Here is an 11,890-nt window from a genome sequence, read left to right as displayed (position 1 = left end):
CACTCGCAAACTTGATGAACTCATCAACTCTCCTAGGTTCAATGACTGTTCTGTGTAGATAACTATATAGTTAACTCATTTAACTTCCTTGGGTCTTACATTATCTGTAAAATGAAAGTGTTAAAGTAGGCAGCCTCTATATGTCCTTTAGATAAGTAAAGAGAGAAAGAGAGAGAGACTGATAGATTTATATAGATCTATGCAAATTATCTATATAAATATATGCACATGTATTTATTACTCTATGTGTATGTATTCTTATGGGACATCCAATATGATTTCAAGAAAGAGACTCAGGCTGTGTGCATGGCAGGTGACAACTTGACTCTTTCCACTCTCTTTGGCTTCACGATGAAGCACAAATTGTTTTCTCCTGACTTTTCTTTCCCAGAAGCTCACAAAAACCCAGTCTCAGTAATCAGAGAAATGACCATCTAATAAACTCTGGAATAATATCTGTCCAAATCTCTAATCTCCTTAATAGCAATATGCTACATATGTGTGTACTTACACATTCACATCCCCAACATAATGTAAATTCCTCATGAGCAGACAGGGATGATTTCCCTTTTGTCTCACCCTGCAGTATCTAGGATGGAATAATGCCTTAATACATGCTTGTTGATTAAATGATAGCACAGTCAGTAGCTACCTAATAAATATTTGGTTAATTGAATGGCATTGATTGATGGATCAAATCAAGGCCAGTCTGAAATTTCACCCCCAACCTTAATCTCCCTGAAAAGAGAAATTTTATTCTTGATTAGGAATGGATAATTATAACATGTGTTTGTATGTAGGGTAGGATTCATAAAAGGATAGAAGTTATTTCATTAATAAACCAGAACTTAAAAAGAAAAATTAATTTCATCCCTTCATTATATTTATCTTTTCAGACCAACAATGTTAACCTTACTCAAAATAATTCCTTGTTTGGAAATGCTTCTCCTTTGAGCTTCACTTTTCTCACTTATCAGACAGGGATAATGACATCTGCCTTGCCTACTTTAGTGGAGTTATTCTAAGACTAAAATAAGCTAATGTGTCATTGAGAAATAAGAATCCATATTTTGCTGAAAATTCTGTTAATTATAGCTAATGTATTAGTGAATATGTATCAATATATCCATGGAAAAACATATTAATTTATTGATCATATTAATACATTAAACTATGGATAGAGTTTATATTTAACTATGAAATAATAATGTATTAAATTATGAGAATACTAATTAAAATTAAATTATGAAAATATTAATATATTAAACTATGAAAAGTAGAGTCTCAGAGGAAAAGTACCGACTCAAGGGTATTATTTACATGACCTTGCATATATATCATTGGATGAATGAATGATCCACTGTGAGAAACAGACTTCCCAAGGCTATGTGTTCTCAAGGATCCCTGTTTGTTAATTTTACTCACTCATTTGATTAATTTCAAAAAGGTCCCTGAGGCCCTTGGTGTATGAGTACAGATAACAGCCTTTAAATGAAATCTGGCAGCTCAAATTTCCCTTCCAGGAAAGCCAGATGGTTACTATATGAATCCTTTTAAACTGAACTCAGCCCCTGGGGCTCTGCAGAACAGCAGCAACTTACAATCTTAGAATTGTACATTCAGAGCTGAAAAAACATTAAAGTCCATCTCTTCCAGCCCCCTCATTTTACATGTCATGGGGATTATTTTTCCACCTTATTTGAGTTGCTGCCAGTTCTATGTTTTGGGTCAGCCACTCACATAAAATCAAGGAGATTAAGAATGGTCTGTCATTCAGTCAATAAGCATTTATTAAGTGCTGACTATGTAGCAAACGTGTACCAAGAACTGGGGACATAATTTTCCCTCTGATCTTTCATAGCACTTGATTTGTTCCTTGCTTTGAACAATTATCACATTTGGCCTACATTTATAGTTATTTATGTATATGGTTTATCTCTCTTATTAGATTTGTGAGCTCCAAGAGGACAGAAATTTTATCTCATAGAATCAATCACTGGGTTTCAGCAGGAAGGAACTTCAGAAGTCATCCAATTCAACCTAATCCTGGGGGCATGGAAGGAAACCTTTTCAATTTCCCCTACAAGTGGTCATCCAGCCTTTCCTGGATAAATGCTACATTCTATAAAATTTTCATAGAGTCATTGCCCTTCTCTCCCTCATCTGTAGTGATCTGTCTACAGGTTTATACCCAATAAAATTTCAACTTTAAAGCCCCATTTCTAGGACTCTGTCTATAGGTGTGTGAATTGAGGAAATTTACCTATTGAGATTTCAACTTTAAGGCCTCTCCACTCATTAATGTACCCCATCTGCTTTCTGATCTTACTATATTTCAATGAATTTGGGTCATGAGACTTTATCATAAAGGAACAGACTCTCCAAAGAAGCAAACACATATGCTTAGGTACCACAATTATTTTTCTTCTTAGCATCAAATCAATCAACATATATATATAATGTATATTATATTACCTAGCATGAGGTGTAGCATAGCATAGTGAACAAAACACTGCCTTCCTAATCAAGAAGATGCAAATCTAAATTCTACCTCTGACACACTTTATTTATGTGATACTAGGCAAATTACTTAACTTCTCAGTGCCCATCAAGACAACTTTTTCAAGCTATAAACGTCCTATAATTTTCTCTTCTGGAGCTCTCTACATCAATAAAATCCTAGAACTGAATCAAAAAAAAAAAAAAAAAAAAAACCTTACCACACAGTAAAAATGAAAGCTCCTTACCAATAGACTTTGGGATTTGGGTTACAATATGTAGCTGTTAGTCCCCTGCTCTCATAAATTCAAGAAATTCTCCAGACATGGGATCAAACCAAACCTAGAAGTTCTAGAGCAGTGGTTCTCAAACTTTTGTTTTCAGTATCTTTATCCTACTAAAAATTATTGAGGATCTCTCCAAAGTGTTTTTGTTTATATGGGTTATATTTATAGACATTTACAGACATTTACCATAATGTCTATAAATATAACCCAGATAAACATATAAACCCAGATTGTAAATAAAAACTATTTTTGAATTTGTAGACCCTCTAAAAGGGTTTCAGAGATCCCCAGGATTCTCTAGACTATACTTTGAGAACCACTGTTCTAGAGCTTAGGGAGACTTACATGAACTGATGCTAAATGAAATGAGTATAATCAAGAAAATATTGTACACAGCAAAAGATTATGCTGGTGGACTTGGTTCTTTTCAACAATGAAGTGATTCAGGTTAATTCCAATAGACTTGTGATAGAGAGGGCCATCTGCATCCAGAAAGAGAACTATAAGGAGTGAATATGGATCATCTCATAGTATTTTCATTTTTGTGTTGTTGTTTGCTTGCTTTTTTCTTTCTCATTTTTTCCCTTTTGATCTGATTTTTCTTATGTGATGTATAAATGTGGAAATAAGTATAGAAGAATTGTACATTTTTTTAAACAGCTTTTTATTTACAAGTTATATGCATGGGTAATTTTACAGCATTGACAATTACCAAACTTTTTGTTCCAATTTTTCCCCTCCTTCCCCCTACCCCCTCCCCCAGATGGCAGGTTGACCAATACATGTTAAATGTGTTAAAGTATAAATTAAATAATAATTGTGCATGTTTAATCTATACTGGCTTAGTTGGTATCTAAGGGAGGACTGTGGGGGAAAAGGAGAGAGAAAAATTTGGAACATAAGCTTTTTCAAGAATGAATGTTGAATTGTGCACAGCAACAAGATTATGTGATCAACTCTGATGGATATGGCTCTTCTCAGCAATGAGGTGATTCAGGCCAATTCCAATAGACTTGTGATGGAGAGCAACATCTGTATCCAGAAAAAGAATTGTGGGTACTGATACATACATAGTATTTTCACCTTTTTTGTTGTTGTTTGATTGATTTTTTTTACTTTCTCATTTTCCCCCCTTTTTGATCTGATTTTTCTTGTACAGCATGATAAATGTGAAAATATGTATAGAAGAATTGCACAGGTTTAACCTATATTGGATTACTTGCTGTCTAGGGAAGGTGGTGGAAGGAATGGAAGGAGAAAAATTTGGAATACAAGATTTTGCAAGGGTGAATGTTGAAAACTATTTTTGTATGTATTTTGAAAATAAAAAGCTATTATTTAAAATTATTTTTAAAAAAAAGAATGAATGTTGAAAACTAACTTTGCATGTATTTTGAAAATAAAAAGCTGTTATTTAAAACAAGAAATAAAAAAAGTTCTGGGAAATACATAGTTTTAGTCCTCTCTTGACTGGGCACAGGAATGTTAACAACCCAGTTCCATGGGTGAATTGGCTCCATAATTCTAGCAGGACTGGTCCTCAGTTGTCAGTGTAAAAACTGGAAGGACTATGGACCTGGAAGTTACTGCATGAAAAAGCAAGATGGACTTAAGAGAAGATGAAAGCTTTTTTTGGTCTTTGAAAGTTTTATCAGGATAGGGATCTATGATATCTGCCTTACAAAAGTAGCTAGGTGTGTAGTAGAAAGACTGCAAAGCCTTAAGTTAGGAAGACCTGAATTCAAATCTGATCTCAGCTACTTAATAACTGTGTGATCATGGAAGCGTCAGAGGATCTCTGAACCTCTAAACTCTATTTTGCGTCAGTTTCTTCAACTGCAAAATAGAAATCTTAATAGCACCTATCTCCCAATGTTGCTGGGAGCATCAAATGAGATAATATTTTTAAGCACTCAGAACAATTTCTGCCATATAATAGATAGTTAATAAATACTTGGTTTCTTTCTTGATTGCTTGCTTCCTTATTTTTCCCTTTCTTCTTTCCTTTGATAACTCTGAAAAAATAAAATATCAAAGTGCTCATAGAGATTATTGGCAAAAATTCCATTGATGGAAGAAAAAACTAAATACACATGCTGTTCTAGGACTGAAGAGACCCAAGGCATATAGATGTGGCAAGATAAAGAATCAATCAGTGTGAGGAGCAAAACCAAGATGACAGAGAGAAGGCAGCAACTCACTTGAATTCTGCCTAAGATCCCTCTGAGTTCTTTTAAATAATTCCACAAAACAATTCCTAGAGCAGCAGAAACCACAAAGAAAAAAAAAGGTAAAATAATTTCCCAACCAAAGACAACTTAGAAGATCAGCAGAAAAGGACTGATGCACTTGGGTGAGTATGCAAGCTATCCCAACACAGACCCAGACCCAGCAAACCAGGAGCAGGCCTTGGACCCACTGATTCAGCAGAGGCAACATCAGCTTCCAGAGCTGTAGAAAGGTAAAGGGGTCAGAAGAAGATTATAGTAATCTATTTGCTAGTACTGAGACAGGAGTTGGTTCCTTTGCCCCTATTCTGATTCAGGTTACAGTCTTGGGAGGTAGGGGGAGCAAGGAGTCTCAGGGTTAGAAGGAGCACTAGTACATCAAAGCTTGTGGACAGAGTGGAGCATTGATCCTCCTCACAGTTCCAGGGCAGAAAAAGAGTGCTTGTAGTCACTCACAGATCAGCACTGTCCAGGACAGTAGTAAAAACATACTTCTCCTTACTTCATATCACCTTGGAAGAACTGAAAACTTACAGGACCCTAGAAGTAGATCCGTAAACAGCTGCGTAGAACCCCAGAAGCTTGAGACAGTGCATCCTCCATCCTGGAAGCAGAGCCCTACTGTAACAAATAATTAAAAATCAAGAACTAGATTAGGAAAATGAGCAAATGGCGGGGGGAGGGAATTCCATTCACACATTCAGAAGAAGATAAAAAAGTCAAACCTCCTATATCCAAAGCCTCCAAGAAAAATTATAAATTTGTCTCAGGTTATGGAAGAGCTCAAAAAGAGTTTTGAAAATCAAGTAAGAGAAGTAGAGGGGAAAATAGGAACAGAAATGAAAGTGATGCAAGGAAAATTATGGGGGAAAAAGAGTCACTGTTGTGTGATAAGGGAAGCAAGAAAAGATACTGAAAAAAATAACACCTTAAAAAACAGACTAGGCCAAATGGTAAAAAAGAGATACAAAAGTTCATTAAAGAAAATAATTCCTTTAAAATTAGAATTGAGCACACGGAAGCTAATGGCTTTGCAAGAAAGCATAAAAAAAATAAAACAAAAACAAAAGAATGAAAAACAAACTAAAGACCATGAAATATCTCACTGGAAAAACAATTGTCCTGGAAAACAGATCCAGGAGAGATAATTTAAAAATTAACCTAGTCATCATCTTTCAAGAAATTATCAAGGAATACTACCCAGATGTTCTAGAACCAGAGGGTAAAATAGAAATGGAAAGAATCTACCAATCATCTCGTGAAAGAGATACCAAAATGAAAACTCCCAAGAATATTATTCCAAATTTCAGCACTCCCAAGTCAAGGAGAAAATATTGCAAGCAGTCAGAAAGAAATAATTCAAATACTATGGAGCCACAGTCAAGATACTATAAAATTTAATGCTAAATTTTAAAAATGGAGGATTTAGAATATGATATTCTAGGGGCAAAGGAGCTACAATTACAGTGAAAAAGCAGTAGGTAAAAACGAGTATAATTCTTTAGAAGGAAAAATATATATTCAGTGAAATAGAGGACTTTCAAACATTCTTGATTAAAAAGTCAGAGCTGAACAGAAAATTTGACTTTCAAATATAAGACTCAAGAGAAGCATAAAAATGTAAACAGGAAAGGGAAACCATAAGGGACTTAATAAGGTTAAATTGTTTACACTCCTATATGAGAAAATGACATATGTAGTTCATAATAACTTTCTCATAAATAGAGCAGTTAGGAGTATATATAGACAGATGGCACAAGTGTGAATTGAATATGAAGCGATGGTATCTAAAAAAACAAATATAAAGGATGAGAGAGGAATGTACTGGAAGAAATGGAAAGGAAGAGATAGAATGGGGTAAATGATCTCACACAAAAGAGGCAAGTTTTTACAGTGAAGAAAAAAGTGGTGCTGGGGGAATGAACCTTATTCTCATCAGTATTGGCTCAAAAATGGAATAATATGCACCCTCAACTGAGTATATAAGTCTGTCTTATCCTACTGGAAAGTAGGAAGGGAAGGGATAAGAGGTGATAGGGAGGTAATAGAAGAGAGGGCAGATTGGGAGAGGTAATTAAAAGCAAAACACTTTTGAAGAGGGACAGGATGAAAGGAAAGAGAAAATAAAATAGACAGGGGAGGGAATAGAATGGAGGGAAATACTGTTAGAAATAGCAACTGTGAAAAATATTTTGAAGCAAGTTTCTCTGATAAAGGCCTCCTTTCTCAAGCATATAGAGAACTGAATCAAATTTATAAAAATAAGAGCCATTCCCCAACTGATAAATGATTAAAAAAAATATCAGTAGTCTTCAGATGAAATAATTAAATCTATATATAGTCATATGAAAAAATGTTCTGGGGGCAGTTAGGTGGCACAGTGGATAGAGTACCAGTTCTAAAGTCAGGAGGACTTGAGTTCAAATCTGGCCTCAAACACTTAACACTACCTAGCTGTGTGACCTTGGGCAAGTCACTTAACCCTAATTACCTCAGAAAAAAAAATTTCTAACTCATTATTAAGTGGAGAAATAAAAATTAAAACAATACCTCACATCTATTAGATTGGCTAGTAACAGAAAAGGGAAATGAGAAATGTGTGCGGAGGTGTGGGCAGAAAATAAGCTATTAATGTATTGTTAGAGGAGTTATAAACTGATTCAACCATTCTTTTTAAAATTTATTTTATTTGAAAAAAACAGAATAAGAAAAACATAAAAGTAACACAAAACAAAATAAAGAAAAACAGAAGAGAACATTGTCATGTGCCCAATAGAATATCAGGGAGGATTCAAAATATATAACCAAAAATTACCAGATCAAGAAAGTATAACATATATATGTTAATAGAAGAAATTATATTCATGAATGTTCATTTTTTTCTTTACTTCTTTGTAAATTGATCTTTGTTCTCTGCTGTGCACTTTATTTAATTTAATCTTTTTCCTCCTTTCATCTTCTCCATCCCTTCCCCCCACTCCCAAACCAGCTACAGTTAAGAAAATTTATCTTTATGTATACATGTGTAGATATATCCATACATACACCCCACACATACACACACATTCTTTCCTATCCCTGCTAACTCTTTACTTAAATTCTGCTTCATAACTTGCCTCACTATTACTTAACCTCCCCCCATTCAAGGATCCCTTCCTTGTCTTCTTCCCTCATTCTTTGCTTCCCCATCTGTCCATCATCTCCCCCTTTATTTCTTTATAGATTTTGGAGAGTGCTCTACCCTTCATGGTATATATGTAGTGTTGCCTATGGAACGCATTCCTCATATAAGTTTTCAGAACTAGGAGCTCTCCTGCCCCCTCTAATACTTCTGTATCTATTCTTCCTCTGCACTTCATTTGTATAACATGATTACTATTTTTACCTTAACTGCCAATCTCTCTTTTGAGCTACTCTATTGTTAAAGTGAATCTTAAACACATAGTATACATTTTCCATGTTAAAAAAAATAATTTGTCCATGTTTAAACAGTTTATCCATGTTGAACCTTTAAACTGACCTTTGATATTGGCTCTTTCTTGTTAACTTTTCTTTTAACTTCAGGTTTGAGTGATAAAGAGTCATGAAAATCTGCAAGTTCATTGAAAGTCCATTTTTTCTCATTCAAAATTATAGATAATTTTGCTGAATGTGATATTTTTTGCCACAGGCCTAATTCTTTTGATTGTTAGTAGATATGATTCTAGGACCAGTGGTTTTTTATTGTAGCTGCTGCTAAGTCTTCTACAATTCCAATTGTAGCTCCAGTGTATTTGAATTGTCTTTTTCTTATTTCTTGAAAAATTTTCTCTTTGATCTGGGAGTTTCAAAATTTGGCAATAATATTCCTGTGTAGATTATATGATGATCAATTCCGATGGACATGACTCTTTCCAACAATGAGATAATTGAGGCCAGTTCCAATGATCTTGTGATGAAGAAAGTCATCTTTACCCAAAGAGAGGATTGTGAGAACAGAGTGTGCATCAAAACATAGCGTTTTCACTCTTTTTGTTGTTGTTGGCATCCATTTGTTTTCTTTCTCATTTTTTTTCTTTTTTGATCTGATTTTTTGTGTGTAGCAAGATTATTGTATAAATATGTATGCATATATTGGATTTAACATATATCTTAACATGTTTAACATATGTTGGATTACTTGCCATATAGGAGAGGGAACGGGGAGAAAAAGGGAAAAAATTGGAACAAAAATAAATTTTAAAATAAAATAAAGATCTTTTCCCCCTGCCCTCCCTCCAATAAAGCAGTGTGGTTAATGGCAGCAACAAAGTATGGCAATAGCAATAATATGTAACAACAGCAATGTGGGAAGTTTGCCTATTGGCAAAATGTCTATTCATAGCAGAACTTCATGATTGGGATATGATTGCTGCAGATGCTTGCCCAAGCTCTGTGATTTAGCTACAGCAGAGTTCATCCGCAGTGGTTTCAAACTTTTGTTTTCAGTATCTTTATCCTATTAAAAATCATTGAGGATCTCTCCAAAGCGTTTTTGTTTATCTGGGTATTTTTTTCCTATATATTTATAGACATTTACCATGTTGGAAATAAAATCTATTTTTGAATTTGTAGACCTCTAAAAGGGTTTCAGAGATCCCCAGGATTCTCTAGATCATCTTTGAGAATCACTGATCTAGAGAGTGAGCACAAAGAATTGTTGTTATGCCAAACTCAGGACACTGCTTGCTTGCTAGACTTTAGCCCTGGAAAATAAGGTGTCTCCTATTAATAAGAAAAGAGAGGAATAAAAAGAGAGGTGTGGACTTGAACTCTGAGTCCTGATATCTTTCACCTTCCCTCCCTTCTTTTATCCATTCTTCTTTCCTTCTTCTCTTCATCCTTCCTTCCTTTCTTCCCATAGTTAACCCATCATAGAGCAGGGTTAGTGAACTCAGCAATTGTCCTAGCAAGAAGAAGCCTTCCCTTACTAGAGCATGACTCTCTCTGACCATAAACGTGGCATCCCTCTCTTGCCAAAACTGTCATATCATGTCCTATTCCCAACTCCTCTTATTCCACAGCCCCTGCTGATCCTTGCAGGGGCATTATTATCCTTTCACTTGTTATTCCTAACCTTTGCTCCTAATTATACCCTGTTATGACAAGCTGACCAATTCTACTTCCTCTTCCATGTGACATCCTTTCAAATACTTGAATGCAGATAAGATATCCAACCTTTATATTCCTATTCCTCAGCATGACTTCATCACCAGAAGCTTAAGAATGTTTTAATAAAGGAACAATTATATGATTGATTTTTAAAATGATAATACTACATAGAGATCCACTGAGGACATTTTCTATTCTTATATTCCCTGGGATAGATGTGATTCAGTAGAAGTCTAAATATTCCCCAGTAGCAATTTTGTAGAAGTTTGTTATAATTCACTCCAATGACTAGGATTGTGTCCTTGAGAAATTGCTTTAATGATGTCTATGGTATAGATCTCTTTAGTTATGTCCTTATCTTGGTGCATTTTGCAGATCTCAGGTCCATCTTCTGGAATTGTTCCATTATTTCTCATTCCTGCTACCCCTAGAACTATCTCCTGTTTTAGTGAAGGTTCTTTTTTTAAAATGAAATTTCCTGGCATCAAGGAATACTTTGCAAGAGAACTAAGACCCCCTGAGCCAACTGACAATTTATGATTTACTCAGCATTTTTCTTTCCTAACCCTAAATTGTCAAAATAGAAGTCTCTTCCACTGAGGCTGACCGTGATATCTGTAGCACAATAGTATTCCATCATAATCACATACCACAATTTGTTCAGCCAAACCACAATTGATAGGCATCCCCTCAATTTCCAATTCTTTGACGCCATAAAAGAGCCTTTTAATGCGATGGTTTCTTCCAAGGCTCAAATCATCAGGATATGCTCATTTTCCTCAAATAAAACATTTCCTCCTATTCTGGAATTTTGCTTCTGCCCTGTCTTGGAGAAAAATATTTGTGACTAATGCTACATAGTTCATAGAGTTCCCATCATTCTCTGGCTGGTATCTTTCCAATATCCCCAGAATAAGCTTGAACAACTATCCTCAAGATAGTATTCCCTAGCTGTTGAGGGGCTAGCAAAAATATGCCAGCTTATTCACAAAGCACTGGGTAGCATATTAAGTAACAATTCAGGAGGTCAGATTATGTACCATTACAATACAAGTACCTGCTATTAGTAGTCCCTAATCTGATTCTATTCAATGACAAGAATCAGTTTCAGAGTCTCACTTTCATTCTGGAAGTTGCAGAACTCCATCCTAGTAACTGAAGAAAAATAGGGAATTTCCAAAATCTTAATGTTTCTTGGAAAATAGACAATCTATTGGGATGAATAAGCCAATTCACTATGGAAGGGACAAGAATTACTGTGTAAATTATCCAACAGAATCACCTCTGAGCCCTTATTCAACCACAAAACTCTATTTCATGGAATTTTGATTATGTGATTTTGGCATAATGGAGTTATCTGCCCAAAGAAACAGACAAAATACACTTAAATACAATTGTTTTATTTTTGCCATAGACTCAATAAGGACAATAAAACAATACGTTTGTAGCCAAATATCTTCTAAAGCTTCTCTCAAGGAAGTCACAAATGATACATATACTCCTAGAAATGTAGGAAAGAAGAAACACACATTTATTAAGCATCAACTAAGTGCCAGATACTGTACGAATTGCTTTACAAATATTATGTCATTTAATCCTCATGACAATTTTATGCAACAAGATTCTCATTTTATAGTTGAGGAAAATGAGGCAGAGGTTAATTTAATTATCCATTGACACATAACCATTAAGTATCTGAAAGTAGATTTGGACTCAGACCCAGCATTCAATATATTGCAGCACTTA

The sequence above is a fragment of the Antechinus flavipes genome, chromosome 2, assembly GCF_016432865.1.
Source record: "Antechinus flavipes isolate AdamAnt ecotype Samford, QLD, Australia chromosome 2, AdamAnt_v2, whole genome shotgun sequence".
NCBI classification, from domain to species: Eukaryota; Metazoa; Chordata; class Mammalia; order Dasyuromorphia; family Dasyuridae; genus Antechinus; species Antechinus flavipes.
The sequence above is the reverse complement of the archived record's forward strand: the minus strand, read 5'-3'. Positions refer to the sequence as shown.